We start from the raw sequence: 27,447 nt of genomic DNA on the forward strand, positions 1-27,447 counted from the left end.
CCCAAATGTTACCTACACCTCATTCATTCATTCATTCATTTGTTGTTCATTTAATCATCCAAGAAGTATTTATTGACCACCCACAATGTGCTAATTATCATTTAGTGATAGGCAGTAAACAAAATAGACATCATTCCCTGCCCTCATGGTATTTACCTTCTAGAAAGACAATGGCAAACAAAAGAGATCTGCTACATCTGCAACTGTTTTCGTGCTCTCTCTCTGCCCTTCTGGCTTACGCATCCTTATTACCTTCACCTGCAGGTTCCAAGGTAGGCTCCCTTGCTTCATCCAGACAAGATGCATATAAAAATAGTTTGGCTGAGATAATTGTTGGCTAAGCATCAAGTCTCTTCCCAGTTGCTGGTGATCTCTGTTTGCAACACTCTGCTGGGGTTTCAGATCCTCTTTGATTCAGACCTCAGCTGAGCTACTCTTGTTTCCCCAGGTCACTCAATATCCCTGCACATCTGGTACTCACTGTCTTGTTCTAACTTTAAGTATTGCTGTCTTGGGCTATTATGATAGGTCCCACTCAACCAACTTTCAATTTTCCACAAAACCTGAGTGATTTCAGGAAACAATAGACATGGACAGAGGGAATATGTGGCTTGCAAAGATTCCTGTATGGGTTGGGGTTGCTTTAAAAAGGATGTGTTTGCTCTGGCTGGTGTACTTCAGTGGACTAAGCACAGGCTGAGAGCCACAGAGTCACGGGTTTGATTCCCAGTCAGGGCACATGCCTGGGTCTTGGGCCAGGTCCCCAGTGGGGGGTGCATGAGAGACAACCACACATTAATATTTCTCTCCCTCTCTTTCTCTTTCCCCTCTGTCTAAAAATAAATAAAATCTTTAAAATAAAAAAAAAATTGAAAGGGATATGTTTGCCAGAAGTCAGGTCAGCAGGGGATTCATAAATAGGAATCTCTCAGGCGGGGGGACTAAACACAGTCAGCTCTGACTTTTTGGAGTTGGTTTATCATCCTAGCACCCACTTTACTGGCTCTTCAAGTGACACAAATTAACCAGAAAGGATAGAAAGAAGCTGTAGAAATCTTTTCTACCTCATATTTCTAGCCAAGGTATAAAAATAATAGTTCTTTAATAAAAATATTCACTACTAAATAAATGTTACCATCTCATCCCCATCTCTCCCCACAAAAAGTCCCCAAGCACTTCCTGAATATGACTAGTGGCCCAAGAAATATAAAGAGACATTCTTAAGGAGAAAGGGACAGAGCTTGACCAGTGAGAGGATTTGAGGGGAGATGGGAATTGGGACATTAATGACTAAACAGCCTCCATGTTCAGATCTGAAAAACAAGTAGTCTCCATAACATAAATAGTAAAAAAAAATTAGTAGGTTCCATTTCAGACATTTTGAGATGCTTTTGAAATATACATACAATATTCTATAGCTTTTAAAGTAAGATGATCAAGTTCAATTCTATGAAAATGGGTCTGACCACTTACTGTTAAGGGAAGGAAGAAAATTGGAGTTAACTTTTCAGACTTGTTCTGTAGCCTGTCAAGGATGGCAAATATGTTTGATATCACAGTATACCTCTGATGGATTGGTAGTATCTTCTGTAGTACACTTGAGAAAGCTCCTTGGGAAGAATTGACGTCATGGACTGCAATGCTTGCCATGGACTTCAGGAAAAAGTAGTTCCACAGGGGCTACAAATCTGCAATTTTTTAAAAGATTTTATTTACCTATTTTTAGACAGAGGGATAGGGTGGAAGAAAGATAGGGAGAGAAACATCAATGTGTGGTTGCCCCTTGTGCATCCCCTACTGGGAACCTGTCCTGCAACCCAGCCCTGGGCCCTGACTGGGAACCACACCAGCAACCCTTTGGTCCACAGGCCGGTGTTTAATCCACTGAGCCACAGTAGCCAAGGCACATCTGCAATTTTTAACCCATGCACATATGTGGCCTGTTTTGAAAATAGGCTGATTGTAGAAGGGTAGAGAAGAGTTTATTTGGAACAAACATTTTTGTTAATTAAATTAACAAGCATACATATTTATTTTTCTTGAGCACAGTTATTAGAAGTAAATTTTAAAATCTAATTGTTATGTAAACCCAATGACAATTTTTAGATTAATTTCTTTGTATTAAAGTCTAATGTGTATATTCTATAGAGTCACTTTTTAAAAATTCGACACTTGCAGATTTTTAAAAAATTATTATCGTTTTTGTAGTTCTAAGTAAAACTTCCCTCTGAGGTTTAGCAAATCTCATATTGTGTTTTGCACAATAGGTCTTTTATGGAGACATGTATGGACACTGTATGTGTAATGATGGAACCATGGTGTCTGTTTTCCCCTTAAAAATATTTGAAAAACACAAGAAAATAAGTAACCCATAATCCTAGCACTCACAGATAATACTATCTACATTTTTATATATCTTCTTTAGCCTTTTTCCTTTATATTTACATATACACATATGTTTAAAAAATGAGATGATTTTGTAAACACACTTTTTATCCTACCATTTTCTCTTAAATTTACATATAAAGCATTATTTAGGACCTTAAATAGTTTTTAAAATATGACAGCTACAAATCACATTATTTTTTCAAAATAATAATTTTTATGCAGACTGCTTAGGATATTTGCATTGTTTTCAAATAACTCAAAATTTTAAATAATTCTGAATAATACTGAGATGAACGTGTGTATGCATGTCTATGAATCTTTGAGGATTTTTTTTGAAGAGACTTCTAGAAGTGTGGTTCCTGAACTGAATAATAATAAGACAGTATTAAGACTCTTTTCTTTTTCAAGTTTTCTATCATTCATGTTTGAGTCAGTGGGTCTCTCACTTCTGTAATGTGTTACACCTGTGTTGTCCAATATGGTAGCCACTAGGCATATATAAAATACATTCACTATCATGATCAATTTCCATTAGACCTTCATTATTCCCAATTCTCCCCACAAGTAACAGAGTGGGGTTAGAGTTACAGTTTTTGGCTGTTGAATGCACAGTGATCAAATCTGTAACCCTAACCTCAGTAATACTATTTTCTGTTTTACAGAATTAGATTTTATCTACAAGACTGGGTATAAATAAATTCAAAGAGACAGCATGTTATTTAAGATAACTAACATTTTATAGAGAAATACTTATGTATTAAAATGTAATCAAGAGCATCAATTTGGTTTAAAAAACAATTGTTACCTTAGCACCCACTAGGAAATCAAACAATGGAATGCATTCACTGATATATTTTTTACAAGTGTACCGCAATACACTTATGTAACAGAAGGTGATAAATATAGTAGAAATGTAGTATAGTGGTGTTGGGAGCACTCACAGGGTGTTACAGTCAGTGAGATACTGTTTGTCATTGGTCTCACACTGAACATGACTTGATCTATAATAATTGCATCTGAGACCACATATTAGGGTGTTTGATAAAGGGGTTTATTATTTTTCAAAATGAATAACCTTCATTTTAACCAAAAGCCCCAATAAGGAAAATTGGATAAATTAAAAGAAACAATTTTTGCATACTACCCTGTTCAACAATTTGATGCCCAAGGTCCTCTTGAGGAAATTCTCTTTCTGGTTTGCAAAAGCTGTGGGAGACCATTAATATCATGTGCCCAGTTACAAGAAATGTTGATCTCTAAAATGTCATGGTCGCATACCCTATAGGTGCTTATGGATCTGACATAATACAGCACACACAGACCCAGTTATAGGACAAGTCAGCTCCAAGTATTTCACACATTTACGAGCACAGGAGCTATTGTATTCAACACTGGATAAAGCTTCTGCATAGCCACTGAAACTAGGCAAATGATATGGTAATCCAAGGTGGTTAAGCCTTCTGTATACCAAAGACAGTTGGTATACTATACTGTCTACTATATTGTCCTTAGATAGAGGACGTATCAAACGTTAAACTGACAAGAACAGATACCTACACTTGATCTTAGCCAAAAGGCTTGAGACATGATCAAAAGAAGTTTATCAAAGGAAACTTCCACAGAACTCATTTGCCCAACAAGACTGTATAAATATCAACTGACATAGTTTTATCCAAGCCACAGCTGAGAGCTTGATTAACTGGGAAACAACACAGTTAAATGACATTATATTCTTCATAGTCATCACTCCAATTTTAGAATCTGCATAGAGAAGTACAGGAGTTACACTTAAATTGTGTATGCTGAGGAATGCCACTATATTAGCTCCCAGGAAAATTATTAAAATCTATGTGTCACTTTTTCTCTCAAGAATAGCTTTCACCTTCCATTTTTATATTGGTTGGAAACATTTCCTTTGTTGCTTGGTTATGTATTTTCAGGAAGCAAATCAATTGGCACTTGCAGAGGCTTAGAACATAAACTGACATTAGAAGTAATGAAAACATAGCTAAAAGTTTTACTTTAATCAGAAGTTCACAACTGCAGATTCATTTATGTATCTTAGAAAGCCAAAAAGATGTTAATTCTTAACCAATTAGCAAAAATATGTGCCACAGATTTTAATGTTCATAATTTAGAATTTATCACATAAATATATTTACAAATATATGCTTTTTTTGCAAAATTATTATTATTAAAACATTTCTTCCAACATGTTTGAAATTGTCATATCTTTTTAAGGAAAAAACCCACTCTATTTAAAAGTTGAGTATTAAATTTTAATGTGTGATTAAACCAGTGTCACCAAATGGAAAAGAAAAAAAGAAACATACTGCTGTGTTAGGTATGTAGTTTTTACTACAAATAATGACAACACCTGTCCTATAAGGTGATCACATACATGCTTTTTTTGCTTCACTTCTCAGTCATTGTCAGAACAATTTGGAGGTAAGAAAACCAATGCATCATTGAAAATATGCCCAAATGTCCTAAGATGGTATACTCCATTCATCATCACATGCATTTGACTAGGAGTTAGTCCAGTAAAAGTAACAGCCATATCTGAACAACATCCTTCCACTACCAAGTTGGGTTGATTAGTCATTGCTTCTTTAATAAAAAGCCCAAAAGATTTGGTATTAAATACATCTTTCCCTTCAGAACCTTCTGCAAATACTCCTGCATATTTCAGGCACACTGGTAGCTACTTATTTTCAGATAACTTCCAAATCATCCCTCCATGCTTAGGACACTTTTCAGGGACACTGAGAGAAGGCTGTTAAGTTTTTTCATTGATTCCATGCTTAGGACAATTCCTCCTTCCACAGTCACATATTCAACGTTTCCAGATTTTACATGTGGTCTAGATAGAAAGGTTGTGATGGATTCCTTTTTAACAAAAAATAATTTAAGTTTTCAATAATAGGAAATGTTGAGGGGCATGCAAGGAAGAGCCAGATGTACTGATCTCTGTGTTTATCAAAGGCATATTTGTAAGATTTTCTCATCATTAACCACATGTCATTTGTTTCCATGTTAATTGAGTCAAACACTTTAACATTTTCAGAACTGAAGAACTCTGCTTTGTCACAGTGTTTGGTCCAACTCTCCTTCACTGCAGCCCAAACACTCACATTTGGGGGTTTTACTAAGATGATACAGTATGCCCGAAAACTCTTACTGAGCTCCATGCATTCACTCTGAAATTTTCGAGATATCCTCATTATTACAAGCTTGTAGGTGATGATGTTCATGGCAGTATATTCTATTTCCATAACCAATCGTAACGTGCCCTAGCATAGTGATCAAGGCACAGAAAATGCTTCCCAGCATCACACCTTCACAAATAAACTGCTTTTGGGAAGCATTTCCCCCACATCTAGAATGACTCCAGTGAGAGCGCCGCTGTGCACAGCTTCTCTCTCACATTTGTGCTGCCCTTGGTTATACTTCAGGTCTGATTGCTCCAGATTCAGGCGGTGTGCTCTCCTTGGTTTCACTGAGTGGGGAGGGTCAGGAAATGGACACAGCAAAGGCACTGGCAGTGGGCTAAGACTCTTAATACAAATTGATGTCATGCTTGAGAGAGTAATTCTTGGGGTGGGAAGTTGATTACATTTACTTTAAAAGTGCAACTACATTTCCAAAGAAATTGATGTTTTTATGACATAATTGATATTTAAAATCACAAATTGGCACACTTTCTAAAAAGAACCAGATTGTAAATATTTTAAGTCTTCTTGGCAAGACAGTCTCAATCTCACCTGCTCAACAGCTCCATTACAGCATGAAAGCAGCCAGAGAGAGTAGGTAAAGGAATGAGCATGTATGTGTTCCAATAAAACTTTATTTACAATAATAGCAGATGGACAGATTTGGTGTGCGGGCCCTAGTTTGCCAACCCCTGTCTTAGTTGAAAATTTTGCTCTTCTGTGAATTTATGGTTACCAAGAATAAGAAGCCATACTTTGTGCAGTTTCCTTTATGAAAATAGGAGCTTGTAGGCTTGTGAATACATAGGGAGGGGAGTAAATCTGCTTTTGTTGCAAAGCAATTGTGAACTGAGCAAGGAAGCTATGAATCAACCTGTTGTTTCAACATATGTATGGAGAAGTCTTTAAAGTTAGGCTTTTGTTTGCCCTGGTTGGACTGCTGTACCTCCTCCCTGAATCTTTTCTTAGTGTGCTTTCCTAAGAAATTCATTCTGACTCCCACAAAAGTACTCACATCTACGTATATAAACCTTGCTCAACATTGACTTAGTCAGGGGCTCTGTCACTCAGTAATTCCAGCATTGCTACACAATTCCTGGGGAAACAAAGCTGAAGCTGCAAGGGAAAAAAAAATCTTCTGATAGATAGCTTTGTTCTCATGAAACCTACCCAATAGAGAATATTTTCCCCAGATGTTAAACACATAATTGCTTTTCCTCAGGTGACCCTTTGTAGAGCAGTTAAAAGATATCATTGACTACCTTTTAAAAAGGTATAAAACACAAAGAGACTAAACCAAGTGTAACTCCTAAATAAAGCTACTATGTCATAGATCATTAGCAATTAGCTATCAAAGAAACCTGTAAATCAACACCTGTATACCGCACAGGTATAAAATGTGTTTCATCATATTATTTTAGTGCTTGTCTACCTACCTCCTGAAGGTGCTTTGAATTCAGAATTTTTATGGTAAAATAGAGAAGGAAGGAAATGTCTATCAGTGACTAGTGGAATCTAATTTAGGTGTGTGTAGACACACACACATACACACACACAGAGCTTTCTGACCCCAAGAATACAAAGTGGCTGCCTTGGTAAACACACCTCTGAGTCCAGCAGTGGTTTCATGCTCATCGTTTCTGTCTCTTTGATTTATGCTGGAGAAACAATGGGAGCTAGATGTCCATAGCTCTCTGACAATAATAGAAATGTGTTTGCTGATGAGGTCAAGCAAGTAACAAAGAGTTGGGGGGAAAATGGATTTGACCTTTTCAAATTAATATGAACAATAACGTTGCTGCATACACATGTGTAACAGCTGCAGTTACAATTTTGGTTAGAGATAGTTTTTCACTTAAAGGCCCCATTGTTTCCATCATAAGCTTTTAGGCATAATGCACATTTTTAAAAAGGTGTAGAATAAGCATGGCTGGTGTGGCTCAGTTGGAGCATTGTCCCATAGACCAAAAGGTGGTGGGACAGATTCCCAGTTGGGGTGCTTATGAGAAGGCAACCAATCAATGTTTTTCTCTCACAATGATGTTTCTCTCTCTTTCTCTGTCTGTCCCTTCTTCTTTCTATAAAAGCCATGGAAAATGTCCTCAGGTGAAGATTTAAAAAATGATAATAATAAATTTAAAAAATAAAAATGTGTAAAATGTTACACACATATACTGCTCAGCAGCTAGCTGAGAAGACAATCTCAGATTTATATTCTTAACCCATCTATTTAATGAAGGAAGAAACTAGAGTTCTGACAGTGCATGATTTGCCCAGTGAATGGGTCTATGGTGCAAATTCGGTTCTCCTGTCTCCTCACCTATTCACAGTTCTTCTTCAGCCGTGTGTCTTTTCTGTTTGTAATCTGCATCAGGTGGTGCATATTATTGAGGCAGTGCTTTGGGGTATATGCACCCCTTTTGTCGCTAGTACCCCAAGGGGTTCATAGCTTACTCTGTATCATCTGGAAGAAAGGACAGAGACCAATGGGTAGAAACTATTGTCCTAATTCACCACAACAAACCTTATAACTTTCATAAAATATGATTTTCTAGGCATTTCCAGGTTAAATTTTAAGTTATTTTAACTTGAAAGATTCACACATTTTAAAATAAAATGGTTTTAGTATATTACGTGTGTTTGTACAGATATAATTCAATACATTGTATTAATTGTTATCCATCTAAATATGTGACAGCAGTTCTTTAGAATGAAGTTACCAATGAAGTCACCTGAAGTCGCTGATTCCCACTACTCTCCCACATGCTCTGAATTGGGGCATTGTAATGTCAGAGTGCTCAGTGGTAGCCTGGCAGAATACAGTGCACATTGTTCCGTGGAAAATTACACAGAATTGATTTAATTATATATATTACTTTAAATCAATCTGGTTGTATGGATGCTTTTGCTTTTGGGGGTTTCATGGCTTAGACTCAAGTCATATGGTTTTCTACCTATTTCTACTCTGCAAGTTCCCCTCCTCCCAGAAGCTTTCAATCAGTGTCTGATGCCATCTGTGAGGAGTGCTCTGCATCTCTGTAAAGATTTAGATCTAGACTAAATTGGGTCCACAAAAAAATGGAGATGGGTAGATTGAGTGCCCACCTGTTTAGATGGAGTCATTTTCATTTCATTCCCCAGAACACATAATGAAAGACACAGCTCACCTCAAAGCTAAGTTCAAATGGGATAGTGGTACTAGAGTGGCTGCTAAGGGAAAATCATCGTGTAGCAGAGTTCTGGTGCTCCTGGGTGCTGAAGAGCAAAGGGACCAATGAGTCAACAATTGGTTAGAAGAAAACATTCCAGCCAGGAGGGGTCTTGTAGAGCGGCACAGAGATGGCAAATGGAACCACCTTGATGATAAAGTGAACCCAGATTCTCTTGTCATGGTGTCATTCTCTTTCTCCTCATCTTAGCTTTCTCAATTTTTTTCAGTAATGATACATGTAGTCCTTCTGGGAGTAGAGGTCCATTCAAATAAAGAAAAGTAAATCAGTGAAATAGGCCAAATGGAGGCCAAGAAGAGAAAGTATTTAAATGAAAACATGTCTCAGGTCAACTCCTAAACTAATTATTATGATGTGTTTCAGCTATTTTCAACTGTTTGGCCTTTGTTTTATTTATTTATTTATTTATCAAATTTTATTTTATTTTTAAAGTATATCTTATTGATTATGCTATTACAGTTTTCCCAATTTTCCTCCCTCTATCTCCCTTCTGCCCTGCATCACCTAACTCTCCAGCCTTATTTATGTATTATGTATACATTAGGTTATTTCCCAAGAACAGCTAAGTAGTTCACAGGAAATATTTGTTCCCTCATGGATCTGGTTGAATCCCCCACATATACCTTCATGGAAAAACAGATTCTCGAAATTTGGAAAACATCATGATTTCATTTTTCTTATCACCATACCAATATTATTTTATTTTATTTGGTACAAAAATTTGGGGGTATACATCATATGCCAGTACCACAGTGGGTATTAGGCATGGAAAGATGAAAGTTGCTTCATTTGTTGTCCTTGAAGTGTCCTTAGTAAATGGTGGAGGCAGGACTTGTAAACAGAGATACTGAAATTTGAGACGGTAAATGCTGTAACTGAAGTGTCAATCAGATGTTTTCTAAGTTATTGCCCAGTTTGTTTGTGTGGGCAAAACTTTGCCTTCTTCCCGCCACCTTCATCATATTTAACATTTACTTTTTTGTCATTAACCACCAGCCTCTGTCTTCAGGACATTGTGACTGAACATCCATTCACACTGACAAGTTTTAGCCTCATCACTTTGTTTTTCTGTTATACTGAAATAACGGCCCTGATTATCAATAGGAAAGGAAGTGAGGTTGAGTTTAAACATGAAACTGTTATTGACGTCTTAGTGCCTATGGAGTACGGAAGGGAGGGAGAGGAAAAGAAGTACATTAGAATGCCCTGGATTTGTAAGTTTTTAATCTATTTCAGAAGATGGAGTTTATCTTGATAATGAGGTAGCAAATGAAACAAGGTTAGTCCATAAGTGCCAGCTGACTGCTGTAGAGAAATGTGTGCTGATATTCAAAGCACCCTTTTTTGGGGAGGGAAGGGGAGCAGGTAGTAAAAAAACAAACAGTGAGTTCAATAAATAAGACCAACACAGGAAAGACGACCTTTTAAAAATGTTTTTTTATTTGGGTACATTTTTATTTATTTGCCCAATTCAGAAAAAAGACAACTGGGTAGCCTTGATTGCTCTCTCCACTCTTATGTATTGAGGCTCACAGGTGTGATTAAGTAGAAAGGAATGCAAAATACTGTGACTGCTGAGGGACAGACTTTGACTGAGTTTGATAGGTTATGATGAAATTACAGGGGAAAGATTAGTTGCCTTGGACAAAGATGTACTCAACTGTGAAACTATGAGCTATGACTGTGAAGTAATAAAGCTGACTCTAAGAACACACATAACCCAAACTTTACATGGACTTATGCCTCCAACTAAAAAGTCATCAAGTATACTCTGGTTTCCCAAAAATAGTTTTAAAGTGGCCTCAGGCCACTTACTAACCACGTGGTAAAAGCAGTCTTGTTTACATGCATTATCCTTTTCTCCCATTTTGGGGGTCCCAAAGGTTGCCCGAGTACCTCACTAAGCTTTCCTGTCCACTTTCTTCTGCTGAATTTGGGGCTGATCAGTGTGCCCTCCCTGGCAGTTCACCAGAAGGGGTTCCAACCCTGAACTCTTGCTCAGAGGATAGCCTTGTGTTTCTCAGGCTCCACCTCCTGTCAGCAAACACAGCAGCTGCAATGTATTCTTCCTGCACCTTCTGTGAAGCCCTTGGCCTTCTGGCAAGAGGCCTGACACTTGCTTTGTGGATAGTTAGCAAGGTGCCCTCAGAGGGAACCTCTGCTCTGGAAAGTGCTAATGACTGAGAATTTGGGGGAAATCCTTATCTAAGAGCCATCTTTTGAATGGAGGAGGGGCCCTTGGCCTCAGGAAATCTTTCCTGTTTACAGACTTCTGGGCCTTTGAAAAGCCCTGGCAGGCTGTGTGGGTCAGGCTCCTTAGTTTTTACAAAAAGGGACCAAACAGGATGAGACCAAGATGGAAACTGCATATCATAGGAACTCAGAGGGCAGGAAGTAACAGCATAAGAAGGAATTCTTGATTAAAAGCATAATTGGAAAGGTTTGTGTTGGGTGTGTAGGGGATAATGGCACTAAAACATGTCTAGTTTTTGTGTGGGTTTGTAATGATAAAGCTACTAGCTAGCCTTTTCTTCAGTGCTGCTTCCCTTGTCACATTATTCTCCACTTTGGAGAAATCTGGAATATTTTTTCTACACAATAAACTCTGCTAAATCTATTTAGGAGGAAGACAATCAAAATTCATTCTATTATTATTATTATTATTATTATTATTATTATTATTCTGTATGTGAAACAGGACCTGGCGAAGACTTTGTTATCCTGAACAGAATTAATTATTCTACAATTAATAATTAGGATATTGAAAATAGGAGATGTATGTAAAAGGTAAAGTTACTATTACTATGCTTTTTCTATACTTATTGTCCAAGCATGACTCAAGTGTTTGAACCTTTAAAAAACATGGCTGAAAAATTAGGCATTACTATGAAAGGAACAATTTTTCTTTAAAACTTTGTGTTTGTGGTGGTAGCAGTGGAAACGCTACTAATGGAAAGAGGACTCTGCACAAACACCCCTCTAATTTTTCATTCCCTCTGCAAGCACTGCCCAGCCTGCCTGTGACCTCTCAGCTACACCTGCCTGCCGTATCCACACTGCAGGGTGAGCGTGATCATCTGTTTCCAGACAGAAGTCAGGAGTAACATGCTTTATAATTATAGTCCCATGCCAACTGGAGACTAAATTGTCATCACCAGATGGCTCCATGTTGCAGAAAATGTGCTGGGACAGGACTCTGCCTTAGCCCCCATGACTAGCCCCAGCAGGTAATATTTATGGACTGTTTACAAGTTGTGCACATATTGCATTCTGAAGAGGTTTGTAACTTTTATACGCTGTCATCCAGTTTATTTGTTTTATGAAAACCTCACTCCCAAGGTCAGCCTTGTTCTGCCTCCCTCCCTAATATTCAGGCAGAAGGAAAAATTCTTAATGCAATCTCAGAATATAGGAGCTAAACAAACCCATCAAATGTTATGTTCAAATGTCGTGTTCCCCTGACACACTGTTCATCCCATCCCAACTGTGGGGGTAACCCAAGTGAGAAAGGGTTGGCATCCCTTTTTTGTTTGAATGATGCAACATTCATGTCCTGTTGAGTGAAAATGTCTTCCTGCTTCAGACTTGGTTCAACTCACATGGAGGAAAGATCAGGGCGGCCACACTGGAAAAGACTGTGGTCAGCACAGGAAGCCAGGTCAGGCTGTGGGCACACCCTGCTATGGGATGCTCTGGCCTCAACTGACCCAGACCAGCAGGTAGGAGCACTTCTGAAATCCTCTCCTGGCTCCATCCAAAGTGGAGCATCAGAGCTCCCACCTGAGGCAGTGATGGTCTTGAACCTGGGACTAGTTCTCCTCAACAGAGAGGCACTTTTTTCTGGACATTGACATATTTTACTTGATGATCCTGCTTCCAGGTATACACATGAAGTATGTAGAGATTTTATTGCTGTTAGGACAATGAAATTAGGAGGAAAGTGTTTTCTTGTCCTTTTGAAAGTTATTGTAAAGTGACATGATTTGGTCGTTGGGAGCATTTCCTTACTACAGGTTTGAAAATCTGCCCGAAATGAACACAGGGTGTCACCATGGCAGCAAAGAAAGAAAAGGGACAGACTGCACCCGGAGGACTGTGAAGGTTCTAGATGTTGTGGAAGTCAAGCAGTCTTTCCTCTTGATTTGGCAGGAAATAGGAGACAGCAGAAGGTCAGAACATGAGCTTCTTCAGGTGGCTTTTCCAAGTTACATAGGTGACCTTTTCCCTTTTCACCGATTCTCTTTGGGGCAGTAGAGAGCATTTAATGACTCAGGGTTCATATATGAAAAACTGGGAGGCCCAGTGAGTCCCCTAAATTTCTACAGTTGCTCTCAAGGTAACCAGGATCTCTTTCTCTCAGGGATTCTCAATCAAGCACATGCCTCAGAGTCCATTGCCTGCAGCAATTTTTTAAAAAAACCTATGCCTTTCCTGCTTCAGATAAGATCCTGAGAATAGTGCTCAGACAAGGATCAGAGACAGTTCTGTGAGCAGAAGGGATTGAGACCCCCTGTCTCAGTATTCAGGCCTTAGATTCTTAGACTTCTGTGCTAGGCCAGGGCTATAGGGCTGATGAGCATGAGGAAGGGTGGTCCTGAGGAAGGAGCACATCTCGGTTTGGGGGGGCTGCAGCTTTGTCTCATCCTTCAGAAAAAGTGTGGCATGGTCCACAGATCCTTAATTTCAGGTCAGGAAGACCCAGGGCCAGCTACTTCCTCTGTGACCTTGGGCAATAAAACCTAATTAAGCCTCATTTCTATCAACTACAATGTGGACCTAAAAATAGTAGGGGTTATTGGAGTATAAATTGAGACAATGCAGGGAAAGTGCATAGTAAAGTCCCTGGCACAGGTAAATGCTCACGAAGAGCAGGCAGTAGCACTAATAATAGCAGTGGTAACACTTTGATTAGTGGGAAGAATGTGGAATTTATACATTTGGGTAACATTCCAGCCAAGGCCTATAATAATAACAGCAACAATTCATATGATGTCTACTGTGTGCCTGGTGGTGTGTGTATATATAATCTTTAATCCTCACAAGCACACTGCAAAATATTATCTCCATTTTACACAAGAGGAAATGAAGTATGGAAAGGTTAAAAGATCTTCCTAGGAATATAGGACTCAAAGTGGCAGCAGGAAGGGTTGAAGCCAGGTCCCTATGATGCCCAGCCAGATCCTCAACTATGCGACCTATGTCCCTGACCAGGGAAACAAGGACCCAGAATTCCTGTTTGCATAACTGGCACTACTGTAGTTCCTGGGCAGCAAATGAAAAGTACTTGGGATCTTGGAGATTTAGGCACTAACTCCATAGGTTGGCCCTTTGGCATCCAGGTTGAAAATCCCTGCAGCATTTCTTTGCATAATGAGGGCTTTTGAAGAGTGGACCAGGGTCTGCACAGAAGGGTGGGGCTGGCTGTGTACAGATAGTGCTTTCAGGTCCAGTGAGGCAGAGGCCCACCTGCACCCCTGATTGCTGGGCAGGTGAGACCTGTTCACCCAGGGTAGAAATAAGCTAATGTGACTTTCATGTGCTGCTCCTGGCCCGCCCATGCTGACAATAGGCTCTCTTGCAAATTCCCTTTACCAGTTTTAAAACTATTTCCTGGAAATCCCAATATCTTGAAACCCTGCTCAGCCCCATAAAAATGTGTATTTTAATGCCTGGCAAAATGAAAAAGATTAATGGAATAACTGAATTTCACATGTGAATTGAACTTGATAAGCATATTATTAACAGGAAAATGCAGTTCTCATTTTCTGAAAAATGTGATTTCTAGGAAGTTTTTCTTAGAGCAGCATTCAAAAGTGTGACTTTTTGTGTCCTGGGGGCCACATCCCATCTGACTGCAAGATCCCAGGAAATCACCAGAAATTGCACTATTGTTTTTCCTTTCTTTCCCTGTGCCCTCAGGGCCTGCATAATTTAGGACAGTTAAGCCCACCTTAAAGCCCAGCAAGGAATACTTTGACCACAAGTGGTGTAAGGTAAGAAGTAAAATTTGCAGAAACCCAGCAATAATCCAGAATCCTTGTTTATATTTTATGTAGATCTAAAGAAACTGAGAAATTCATACCAATGTCCTTAAGAACATCTTTGGAGAAAAATGTTAACTCATGGGTTACAAATGAAATATTTACCCTTTGGAAGTGTGCTGCTTCTTTTAATAAGACACACAGACTAGCTGGAACTAGATTTTCCATAAATTATATCCATCACTCCAGACAGCAGTGTTTAGTGTTTAATTGGTATTACAAATTGTGTAGACTTACAATTTGTGATTTATAATCAATTTGTAGCATGTTTAAAGTTGTGCTGAATGAAAGATTTTCTTTGTTTAAATTGGATTATTAGGACTAAAACAGTAATCCTATCTGGACTCTGGTGGCCTGGTGCCTTCCAGGAAATCAATGACTTGCCTAAACTAACCTCCCTGTGCAGCCCTTCCCACCCCTCCAGCTCTAGATTAAGAAGGGGACCTCGTGCCACCCCTGGGGCTGTTATTTCTCCAGATCATCCCTCCACAGCTTTCCTGTCTGCATCCAGGCCTACCGAGGGAAGCAGAAACATCTTGTCCTTCTCATTAAAGAACAAGCTGGTTCTGAGATTTCCAGATGGTTCAGGCTGGCTGAGAATCCTTTTTAATACTGATTAAGTCCTTTCTCTTAATACTGATTAAGAGAAAAAGAGAGTCCTTTATCATAAGTCCACTTAAAGTAACCAAAAGGAAAAGGAGACTAAAGAGTTCCAGAACAATCAAAATTACTAGTGAGATCAGTGAACCAGGAGACAGCCTACCTTCAAACAGATCTTCCTGTCTGACTCTGGGTTCCTGTCCTGAGGACAGGGCTGAAAGAAAAGAAACCTGTTTCTCAGACTTAAAGGAATATACTCCTTTTAAAAAGAAAAACATTCCCATGGACCTTTGGTGTTCAAAATTATTCCTATTAAAATTTACTTATTATACAGCTACCAAAAATTATTCATACCTTATTTATGCTTTGTGTTTCCATAGAATAAATAAAACAATGCAAATATACTCATTAATCCCAGCAAAACTACAAAACCAAAACACTCTAATAACAACATCAATTCAATGTGATGAATGATGGCATTTGATAGAAAGAAAATTCCAGTTATTGGGTAACATAATCACAGCGGGATATGTTTGCAATTTTATGCTTTGCTTGTGATTAACTTAATTTCCTTGAATGTCAGCACTATGGAAAACTCTTTTAGCCATTGTCACTGTTTGCTGGTTTTACATTTTTTTAATTATTTAAAAAATAATTAGTGGTAGATTAATTTAATGTTATATTCCAAAAATATCATGTTGAAAAAACTCCTTTTTAAGGAAAAGTTCTTCACTGCCTACTTATGTCTAGAGTTGCTAATAATGAACTGCTGCTTATTAGTTTCCCAGTGACTAGACCATGGTGCCAGCCACCAGGATGCCAGTTCTGTAGATTCAGGTGATGACTCACTATCCTACTCTTTGTGTGTGTTTGAATGACTGGGAAACATTTGTCCACATAGGCAGCCACACTTTCATATAGCCTGCACTTGGCACTCACTTAACCAGAAACACAGGAACATGTGTGGCTATCTTGGTCACATTGCAGTTTTTAAAGGCTAATTATAGAAATAAAAAAACAAATTTAAAATTCTTTGGTAACTGTGTGACACTGAAGAATGACCAGCTTGAGATAACTGTCCACATCTGACGTGTTAAGAGAGGGTATCAGGCTGGTCAGAGGCACTGGGCTAAGATCAGAAGTCATGATGAAAGCAGAGCACAAGTCCACTACTTACAAACCTTAGTGACCTCAGGCAGCCCTCTTGGGTTTCAGATAAAGGCCCAGAGACATAAGTCCAGGTGGAGTTTGATTGAGAACTCCACTCTCCTGATTCCTTGGCCAAGGCTGTGTTCATCCCTGCTGCCTGCTTCAGCCTGTAGTTCACTTGGGCAGTTTAGCAGATTGGTAGCATGGCACTCAGGAAGTGGTATTTGTTCCATGTTATTGTTATTGCTCAGATACAAATTGGAGATTAGCTCTCTAACAGCTTCACTTATATAGGGTAAACCTTCAGGATTTCACAAGAGTGGCATAACACTTCTTTTCCTCTCCATTAACTTTCAAATGCTTTTTCTTCTGGACCCTTATATCTGCCAGCACAGTTACTAGAAATGGGTTTTGCTGAAGCATTATTATGTAAAAAATATCAAGCCCCAGAAAGAGGAGTGATTCACATTAGTAGGAAGCCAGATGCCACATTCAACTTTTGTTACATTCTCCCATGCTAAGGGCTTAGCCCCCAAACCAGTACTCAACAAAGCATTGAGATTTGCCAGAATCTCACCACTACATAAAACTGCATACATACAAATCAGTAAGTGATCAACATCTTATACTGATAGAAATACACTGATTTTAATTTGAGTTTGCAGATCCCACTTTGATTTTATATAAAGAAATTCTACTTAGTTGAACTTGCTCATACATAGTATTTTCCAATGGCAACATAAAATAAAGAATACATTTAATTGACATTAGCAAGTTCTTTGTCTTCTGAAGAAAAAACATTATCCATGCTGCAACTGTGATAGATAAAAGAATGTACATTTGTATGGCCAAGTGAAATTTATCCATTCACATGGGGATGCAAACACTGGTAAGTCCACAGTATGGTAATAGTGTCACACCCTCATTATGGGAATCAGCTGTTTGGAGGAATTTTTGTGGATTTTGAATGTGTGTGTACTGTTAGCAGTGTCAAGCATTCTTCCTTCAAAAAATAATAAATATATTTTCTGTTTCTTTCCCTTGGTGGATACTGAGTGAGTATAATTTAATAGAGGAAGCACTGAATTTGAAAGCAGGAACCCAGGGTCCAGTCCTGACTGGACTTAGTAAGTAATGTGACCTGTAGCAGTCCACATCACTTACTAAGGCCTCTGTTTCGTTACCTGGAACATTTTGTGGACAGAGAAACTGCCCTCCAAATTTTCTCTGTAATTCTTTTTTTAAGATTTTATTTATTTATTTTTAGAGAGGGAAGAGAGGGAGATAGAGAGAGAGAGAGAAATATCAATGTGCAGTTGCTGGGGGCCATGGCCTGCAACCCAGGCATGTGCCCTGACTGGGAATCGAACCTGCAACACTTTGGTTCTCAGCCCGTGCTCAGTTCACTGAGCTATGCCAGCCAGGACTGTAATTCTTGTTCATGGTGGTTTTCCTTGTTTCCAGCACAATGAAATAAATTGTATGTGATTAAATATACCATCACCATTGTAAAAATGCGATAGTCCAAACAGGTTGTAAAATTCTAAGGAAGCACACTGTTTCTGTTTTCTTCTGCACTAGATGCCAAGATAGCTACTGAAGATGTTAGAATTATAGGTTATTAATCCAAAACCATTTCAGGGAAGAAAAAGCCTGGAAAAAGTCCCTGTCCAGATTACTGTGTTAAAGTTAAGATTTTATAAATGTTTCTTATCTTGTCTAAAAAGAAATAGTCTTCATGCTCTGGGATAAAAATCGATTGTTATTTAAGTATATGTGCAAATGTACATTTAAATAAACTGAAGAAAAGGAGAAGAAATTGTCTGAAATTGAAATAAGACAGATTGGAAACATCTTAAATTTTCTTTAAAGTAGTAGTTACGGAATGCAGAAATAAGTTATTCTGGAAGCTCTGAATTTCTTTCCTGGCTGGGTTTAAAAGTAGGACAGGACACACATCTTCTCATCAGCCTGAATTGGATTAGGTTGTACACATGAACTCAATGACACTGGTCAAGCTCTTCATTGTGATGACTTCCACTCAAATGCTCAGATGCCTGTTGAAGATCAGTGTCAAAGTCAGCAGAGTGGCACATAGAAAACTTACGTATTTTCTGCTTTTATTTGTAATGATACATTAACTTAGTGTATCAGAATACTTGAAATGCATAATTTTTAATTAAGATTTTTAAAATTACTTTGCTTAAAGTTAAAAAACATGCTAGAAATATGAGTGCCCACAGTTGTAGATTTCTGTTTTTCCAGAAAAATCAAGAAAGTAGTAAATATATGAGAAGGTTTGCTTTCTGAACTGATAAAAGTGGAAAACGTGTTTAAGAAATCTGTGGAAAAGAACTAGGTAGGGAGTCTGAAGACCTGCATCTTTTGATGCTAAAACACTGATGCAGACACCAGCCCATAGTGTCCACATCATTATGGATGAAATGAGACATTCACATGTACTACTGAGTCCAGTGGAGGAAAAGGGACAGCATGGCTTTTCTCTCAAGGGGAGCCCTTGGCCCTTGCCGTGAAAGGCCTCTATTGGGTTTCTCAGCACATTGCATGATGGTCCTCATTCACTATGCGTAGGTTTGCTTTAGGTGGTTACCTTTTATAGAAAACAAAGGAGCCAATGCTGCTAATCACATCACAGAAGAGGGATATTTGCAAATGAAAAGGCAAAAGTGGTCGAACTGGTTACACTCATCCTTGGAAGGCCTAGCATGGATTTTTAGGAAGTTACTTTGCAGTAAATGTCCTCAGTTCAGGGTGAGGGAGATTTTTAGCAAGAGAAAGACTCCAAGTGGCCTAGGCACATTGCAAGCCCAATTCCCCATGGGAGAACTTCTTCATGGGTGTGGTCTGGTGTGTTGCCATGCCCCCCACTGGTTTTCCACATGGGTGCTGGGCTACTTTTCCACCTCTCAAGACGTGGTCCCCTACAAAACACTGCAATCTTTGGCAATTCCATCTCTTCATCTTAGTTTCTATATTATAATATAAAAAAAATAAAGGAGAGAGAGGCAAGATGGCAGAGGAGTGAATGGAAGCCACACTAACCTCCTCCCAGGACCAATCTGGAATTACAACTAAATTGTGGAGAAATCAGCTGCAACAAACAACTGAACAATAGCAAGAGAGAAGCCTTATAACCTTAGACAGACAGAAGAATCAGCTTCAGCACTAACTAACTAGTAAGCAGTGCAGTGGAGACTTGAGAAGGCTGGCTGGACACCCATAGGTGGCAGCACTGGAGGGATAATTAAGCAGCTGGTTGGATCTCCTAGAGAAGACTGGGGGATCTAAACCCTAAGCTGGGATCCCCAGCATGGAGCACCAGAGCCTAAAAAGTACGCAAATAACAACCAACAGTGAAAAGTGTTAGGGCTGCTGTCTGCCAGGACAGCTGGAGATGCCAAGTGTTGTTTAAAGGGCCAATGCACAAAATTTCATCTGTAGCCACTTACCTGGAGCTCCAGCAAAGGTGGGGGCAGAGTGGACTAGAGATGCCTGAGGAGAGACTGCAGACAGACGTGTTAGGGAAAGAGCTGAGAGAATAGATACCTGGAACGCAGTACTAAGTCATCCCCCATAGGGCAGCAGCCATCCTGCTCAGGCAGACCACTTCCCTCTAAGCAACAGCAGCCTGAAGGGGAAAATATAGCACCAACCCTAGGAGGGATTCTGCCCCACCTTAAAGGGCTTAAGCCTCACTGCTGAGTGCAGAGTGACTAGATTAACAATTGACAGAGACAGCCATACACAGTAGATCCCTGGCAGTCTTGGAGCAGGCTGCCTAAGGTCAGACAGGATCAATATCTGACATCACCAGAGGTGAATCCAGAAAGAAAAAATAGGGTAAATACTACAGGCTACTGAGACAAAATCCACTGTGGTCTTCTCTGTGATTAGTGACATTTTCTTTCCTGCATAGCTTTTTAAGATTCATTTCTTGTCCAGCAAGTTTGTGCATATTAAGTCACTAGAATATATACTATAGTTTACTTCTCTCCTTTCTTCTAATAGTCTTAATATCTTTAAACCTTTATTAATACTGGTACATTTGCTATTGATAGTGAGATTGCAGGGGGGAGATATTTTTGCAAATGTCGGTTTGTTCCCTGTGCTTTGTGATTTTCTTCTGGCAACATCTGTACAACAGCATACAAGACATTCTGGTTGGAGTGACTCTCAACCAGCTGGAAGGAAGGACCTACCAGAACAACCCAACAACAATCAAAACCCAATTACATCCAAAAAGCCAACATAAATGGCATAAAAGGCATACCAAGAGCATCAAGTTAAAGAGATCAAGGAGTCTGCACCACTGAATCTCACAGGTCTCCTACCATAGAAGTTCATACCACAAAAAATGGGAGTCAAAGCAGATTAATTTAAGAAGATGAGGGAAACAGGAAGAGTCTCACAAACAATGGGAAGACAAAGAAACAATCCTCAAATGAAAGGAAAAGAGGAACCCTCAGAAGGAATGCTAAATGAAATAGAGGCAAGTCAACTATCAAATATTGAGTTCAAAATATGGTTATAAGGAACCTCAATGAGCTCACAGAGAATTACCAAAAAAATCCGGGAAACTGTCAGGAACTTACTGCAAACTATATCAATATGAAAAAGGAAATAAAAACCATCAACAAGAGCGAAGAGGAAATGAAGAATACAATTTCTGAACTGAAGAACACAGTAGAAGGAATAAAAATCAAGCTAGATGAAGCAGAGGATGAAATCAGTGAGCTGAAGGACAAGTTAGAAAAAAACACCCAGAAAGAGCAAGAAAAGGAAAAGAGACTCTGAAGGAATGAAGAGACATTAAGATAACTGCAGTACAACATGAAACATAATAATATCCTTATAATAGGGATACCAGAGGGAGAAAGGAAGAGCAAGGGGTAGAAAACCTGTTTGAAAAAGTAATGATGGAAAACTACCCTACTCTGATGAGAGAAAAAGTCACACAAATCCGGGAAACACAGAGAGTCCCAATCAAGAGGAACCCAAAGAGGCCCACTTCAAGATACATCATAATTAAAATGGCAAAATTCCAAGGCAAAGAGAGAATCTTAAAGGCAGCAAAGGAAAAACAGGAAGTAACATATCAGCTGACTTCTCAATGGAAACACTCCAAGTGAGAAGGAAATGGCAAGAAATACTCCAAATAATGAAAAGCAAAGGCCTGCAACCAAGACTACTTTATCCAGTAAGGTTCTCAATTAAAATGGAAGGTGAAACAAGGAATTTCCCAGACAAAAGAAGGCTCAAAGAATACACCTCCACCAAACCAGCACTGCAAGAGATGCTAAAGGGACTGCTTTAAGAGAAGGAAGAAAAACAGTAAGAGAGAGACAAACACAGGTATGAAGAAAGTAAAATGTCAATGAATAATACCTATCAATAAAAGCCTTAAATGTAAATGGATTAAATGCTTCAATCAAAAGGCATAGGGTAGCTGAATGGATAGGAAGACATGACCCACATATATGCTGCCTATAAGAGACCCACCTCACAACAAAGGACCTGCACAGACTGAGTAGGGAAAACATATTCTAAGGAAATGGATAGGAGAAATAAAAGCAGGGAGAGCAATACATATAACAGAAAAAATAGACTTCAAAACAAAGGCCATAAAAAGAGACACAGAAGGACACATCATAATACTCAAGGGAAGAATCCGTCAAGAATACATAAACATTAGAAACATGTATGCACCCAACATAGGAGCACCCAAGTATTAAAGAAAATCTCAGAGGACTTCAAGAAAGATATAGACAGGAACATACTTATACTAGGGGGTTTTAACACCCACTGTCAAAAATGGATAGATCTTTCAAACAAAATATCAACAAGGATGTTGCAGCATTGAACAATGCCCTAGACCAAACAGGACTAAACTGATATATATAGAAACTTTCATCCCAAAGAAACCAAATACACATTGTTTTCAAATGCACATGGAACATTTTCAAAGATAGACTACATGATAGAACACAAAACAAGCCTCAAAAATTCAAGAAAATTGAAACCACATCAAGAAATTTCTTGGATCACAAGGTCCTGAAACTAGAAACAAACCTCAAGGAAAAAACTTATCAGCACTCAAAAATTCATAAAGATTGAATAGCACAGTATTAAACAATGAATGGGTTAATAATGAAATCAAGTAAGAAATCAAAAAGTTTCTGGAAACAAATGAAAATGAATTCACAACAGTCAAAAACTTATGGAACACAGTGAAGCAGTCCTGAGAGTGAAGTTCATAGTGATACAGGCCTACCTAAAAAAGAAACATTTCAAGTGAGCAACCTAACCCTACATCTATGAGAACCGGAGGAACAACAACAAAGACAGCCCAGAGCAAGAAGAAAGAAGGAAATAATGAAGATCAGAGCACAATTAAATGACACAGAGACAAAAAGAACAATTCTAAGGATCAATAAATCCAGGAGCAGGTTCTTTGAAAAGATGAACAAAATCACAAGCCTTTAAAGCAGTCTCTTCAATAAAAAAGACTCTAATAAACAATATCAGAAATGAAAGAGGAGAGATTACAACTGATACCACAGAAATACAAATGATTGTAAGAAATTACTGTGAGCAACTATATGCCAAGAAATTTAAGCCCTGGCTGGCGGTAGCTCAGTGGATTGAGTGCGGATTGTGAACCAAAGTGTTGCAGGTTCAATTCCCAGTCAGGGTGCATGCCTGGGTTGCAGGCCATAACCCCCAGCAACCGCACATTGATGTTTTCCTCTCTCTGTCTCTCTATCTCCCTCCCTTCCCTCTCTAAAAAATAAATTAATTAAAAAAAAATTTTGAAAACCTGGGTGAAATGGACAAATTTCTAGAAACATACCACCTTCTGAAACTGAATGAAGAAGAAGCAGAAAGCCTGAACAGACCAATAACAGCTGACAAAATAGAAGCAATAACCAAAAAACTCCCCACACATAAAAGCCCTGAACTTGATAGTTTCACAGGAGAATTCTACAAAGCATTTAAGGAAGAGCTATCCTTCTCAGACTGTTCCAAAAAATCAAAGAAGAGGGAAGACTCCCAAACTCTTTTTATGAAGCGAGCATCATTCTAATCCCAAAACTGGATAAAGACACAATGAAAGAAAACTAGAGGCTAATATCCTTGATGAACATAGACACTAAAATCCTCAATAAATTTTGGCAAACTGCATCCAGCAATATATTAAAAAGATCATACACCACGATCAAGTGGGATTCATCCCGGGAATTCAAGGATGGTACAATGTTCGCAAGTCAGTAAATGTAATACATCACATAAACAAAAGCAAAGACAAAAATCACATGGTCATATCAATAGATGCAGAAAAACAATTTGATAAGAAGTACAGCACACAGTTATGATAAAACACTCAGCAAAGTGGGAGTACAGGAAGCATACTTCAAATAATAAAAGCCACATATGAGAAACCTACAGCCAACATCTATACTCGATGGGCAAAACTAAAAGCTTTCCTACTAAGATCAGGAACCAGACAAGGGTATCTGCTTTCACCACTTCTATTCAACATAGTATTGGAAGTCCTACTCACAGTGATCATACAAGAAAAAGAAATAAACGGCATCCAAATTGGAAGGGAGGAAGCAAAACTGTCATTGTTTGCAGATGACATGATAGTGCACATAGAAAATCCTATAGACTCCCCCAAAAACTACTCAACCTAATAAATGAATTTGGCAAAACAGTGGGATACAAAAACAATATTCAGAAATAGTAGGCATTTTTGTACACCAAAAGTGAAATATCAGAAACAGAAATCAGGAAAAAATCTATTTGCTATAGCAACATGAAAAATAAAGTACACAGTAATAAACCTAGCCAAAGAAGTAAAAACCTGTTGCTCAGACAACTGCACAACACTGATGAAGGAAATTAAATAAGACACAAACAAATGGAAGCATGTACTGTGTTCACTGATTGGAAGAATTAACATCATCAAAATGTCTATACTGCTCAAAGCAATTTACAGAGTCAATGCAATCCCTATTAAAATACCAATGACATATTTCACAGATATAAACCAAACATTTGAAAAATTTACATGGAACCATAAATGACCCTGAATAGCCACAGCCATTTTGAGAAAGAAGAACAAAGCAGGAGGGATCACAATACCTGATTTCAGACTATATTATGAGGCCATAGTAACCAAAACAATCTGGTACTGGCATAAGAATAGACACACAGATCAATGGAACAGAATAGAGAGCCCAGAAATAAACCCAAGTTTCAATGGTCAATTAATATTTGACAAAGGGGGCAGAAGCATAAAATGGAATAAAAGTGGCTCTTCAACAAATGGTGTTGGGAGATGTGGAGAGATATATGCAGAAAAATGAAACTTGACCATCAACTTACACCATACACAACAATAATTCGAAGTAGATAAAAGACTTAAATATAAGTCATGACACCAAAAAACCTTTAGAGGAGAAATAGGCAGGAAAATCTCAGATATTCCAATAAGCAATATTTTCACCAATATGTCTCCCAGAGCAAGGGACTTTAAGTAAAGAATAAACAAATGGGACTACACCAAAATAAAAAGCTCCTACACAAGTAAAGAAAGCCTCAGCAAAGTGAAAAGGGAACCAAGTGTAAGGGAAAACATATTTGCCTAATGATATCTCGGACAAGGGTCTGATCTCCAAATATATAAAGAACTCACATGAGTCCACTCCAGGAAGACAAATGACCCAATTAAAAAATGGGTGAAGGACCTGAACAAATACTTCTCCAAGGAGGACATCCAGAGTGACCAGAGACATATGAAAGGATGCTCAGCATCACTAGCCATCAGAAAGATGCAAATTAAAACCACAAGGACATACCACTTCACACCAGTGAGAATGGCCATTATAACCAAATTAACAAACAACAAGTGTTGGCGAGGTTGTGGAGAAACGAGAACCCTAGTGCACTGTTGGTGGGATCAGACTGATGTAGCTACTGTGGGAAACAATATGGGATTTTCTCAGAAAATTAAAAATGGAAATGGAACTGCCTTTTAACCCAGCAATTCCACTGCTGGGATTATACCCTAAGAGCCCTGAAACACCAATCCAAAAGAACCTATGCACCCCAAATGTTCACAGCAGCACAATTTACAATAGCCAAGTGTTAGAAGCAACCTAAGTGCCCATCAGTAAATGAGTGGATCAAAAAACCATGGTACATTTACACAATGGAATAGTACACAGCAGAAAGAAAGAAGGAGCTCCTACCCTTTGCCACAGCATGGATGGAAGTGGAGAGCATTATGCTAAAGGAAATAAACCAGGAAGTGAACAACAAATACCATATGATCTCATGTATAGGTGGAACCTAATCAACAAAACAAGCAAGCAAGTAAAATATAACCAGAGACATTGAAATTAAGAACACACTGACAGTGACCAGAGGGGAGGTGGGAAGGGATAATGGGAGGAAAAGAGGGAAGAGTTGTCAGGAACATGTATAAAGGACCCATGGACAAAGTCAAAGGGGTTTAGGATCAAGGGGTGGGAGGTGGGGATGGCTGTGGTGGCAGGGAAGTAGCAGAGGGAAATGGTGACAACTGTACTTGAAAAAAAATTAGCAAAATAAAAAATTATTTAAAAGTAGATTGAACATATATGCTATTGTGTGTACAAATGGCATATGATTATAATATATAACTCTTCTAAATTTTGTCTTCATTTAATTGATTCTCTGCTTCCAGGAAATACATCGCAACCTGTGTTTTAAATGCTTATTATAAATGATTTTGCAAAGTCTTTGATTTTTTTGTAGAATTCATGCCAACACTATCTCTTTAGAGAGCACATTTTGTACCCTACTAAATTTTTTACAGCTTTCTAGGTTTCTAAAGCACAGTTCTTCTGTTTGGTGACATGCTATGGTTGCTGTTGTTCATAGATTTCTGGAAAATTCCTGTCTCCAGATGACAGTGGCTTTCTTTTTTCTTGCCCTCAAGCAACACATGATGGGAGAAATATGTGTATGTTTCTTTTCTTGAGAGTCAGAGCTGCCTCAACTATAAAATTCTTAAACCTCTCCTTTAATCCAAATGCAATGAATCACAAAATGTGAACCATGGGCTGCACAGCAGTGGCATTGTGGGAGTTAAATTAATGTTGAGAATCAGATTGCATTAGTTATGCCTGGGATCTTAATTTATGCCAACAAAAATGTCAGGCCAGCCTACCAAGGTGCCTGATTCTTATTGTCCAGATAATAGTTGAAAATTTGAACTTAGCAGTTTTATGGTTTGGTTTGTATCTAAAAAGCAGTTTGTAAAACTGCTTTTACACTAAAGATTGTTTCCTGTAGACACCTACGGCATGACCATTTATAAAAGTACCCAGTCATTTTTCTCCTCCTGGAAGTGCTATTGGCAGAAGAGGGCTTCGTATTTAATCCATAACCTGTCATGTGCTAAACTCTACAGTGGCAAAGTGCACACAGAGCCAAAGGAAAGAGATCAAGAAATCATTAAAACTGTCAGGCCACAAGACCATGTTTAAATTATTAGGTGTGATGCCGTCTTGCATTTAACAATGGCTCAGTGCACCTTGAGGCCCCACTTCCTCCCCACTTGATCTATTTTGATGGGTTCCTGCAGTCTGTACTGAAATTGAATTTCAGTTTGTTTCAATAGCATTTTGCAGTAAATAGGAGTGACTCTGGTATCTCATTTGTGAATCGTGATGTAATAATCAGAGGTAATTGAAGCAGACACAGCCCACTGAGACTTGTGACATGTTTTTAAACATGTATTGACTGATAAGAAACTAA

At 38.5% G+C, this 27,447-nt stretch overlaps 1 protein-coding gene, 1 non-coding gene and 1 pseudogene across 8 annotated transcripts in view; 1 reads left to right on the forward strand and 2 right to left on the reverse strand.

Moving 5' to 3' along the window:
• NRP1 (neuropilin 1) overlaps nt 1-27,447 on the forward strand; it is a 163,101-nt gene that overhangs the window by 22,547 nt on the left and 113,107 nt on the right. The window lies entirely within an intron of this gene.
• LOC114493483 lies at nt 3,784-3,978 on the reverse strand. The gene has a single exon (XR_003684153.1). It is a non-coding gene; the product is annotated as a U2 spliceosomal RNA (small nuclear RNA).
• Nucleotides 4,278-6,620, reverse strand: LOC114491429 (annotated as a pseudogene).

This window comes from Phyllostomus discolor, chromosome 1 (genome assembly GCF_004126475.2).
Source record: "Phyllostomus discolor isolate MPI-MPIP mPhyDis1 chromosome 1, mPhyDis1.pri.v3, whole genome shotgun sequence".
Lineage (NCBI taxonomy): Eukaryota > Metazoa > Chordata > Mammalia > Chiroptera > Phyllostomidae > Phyllostomus > Phyllostomus discolor.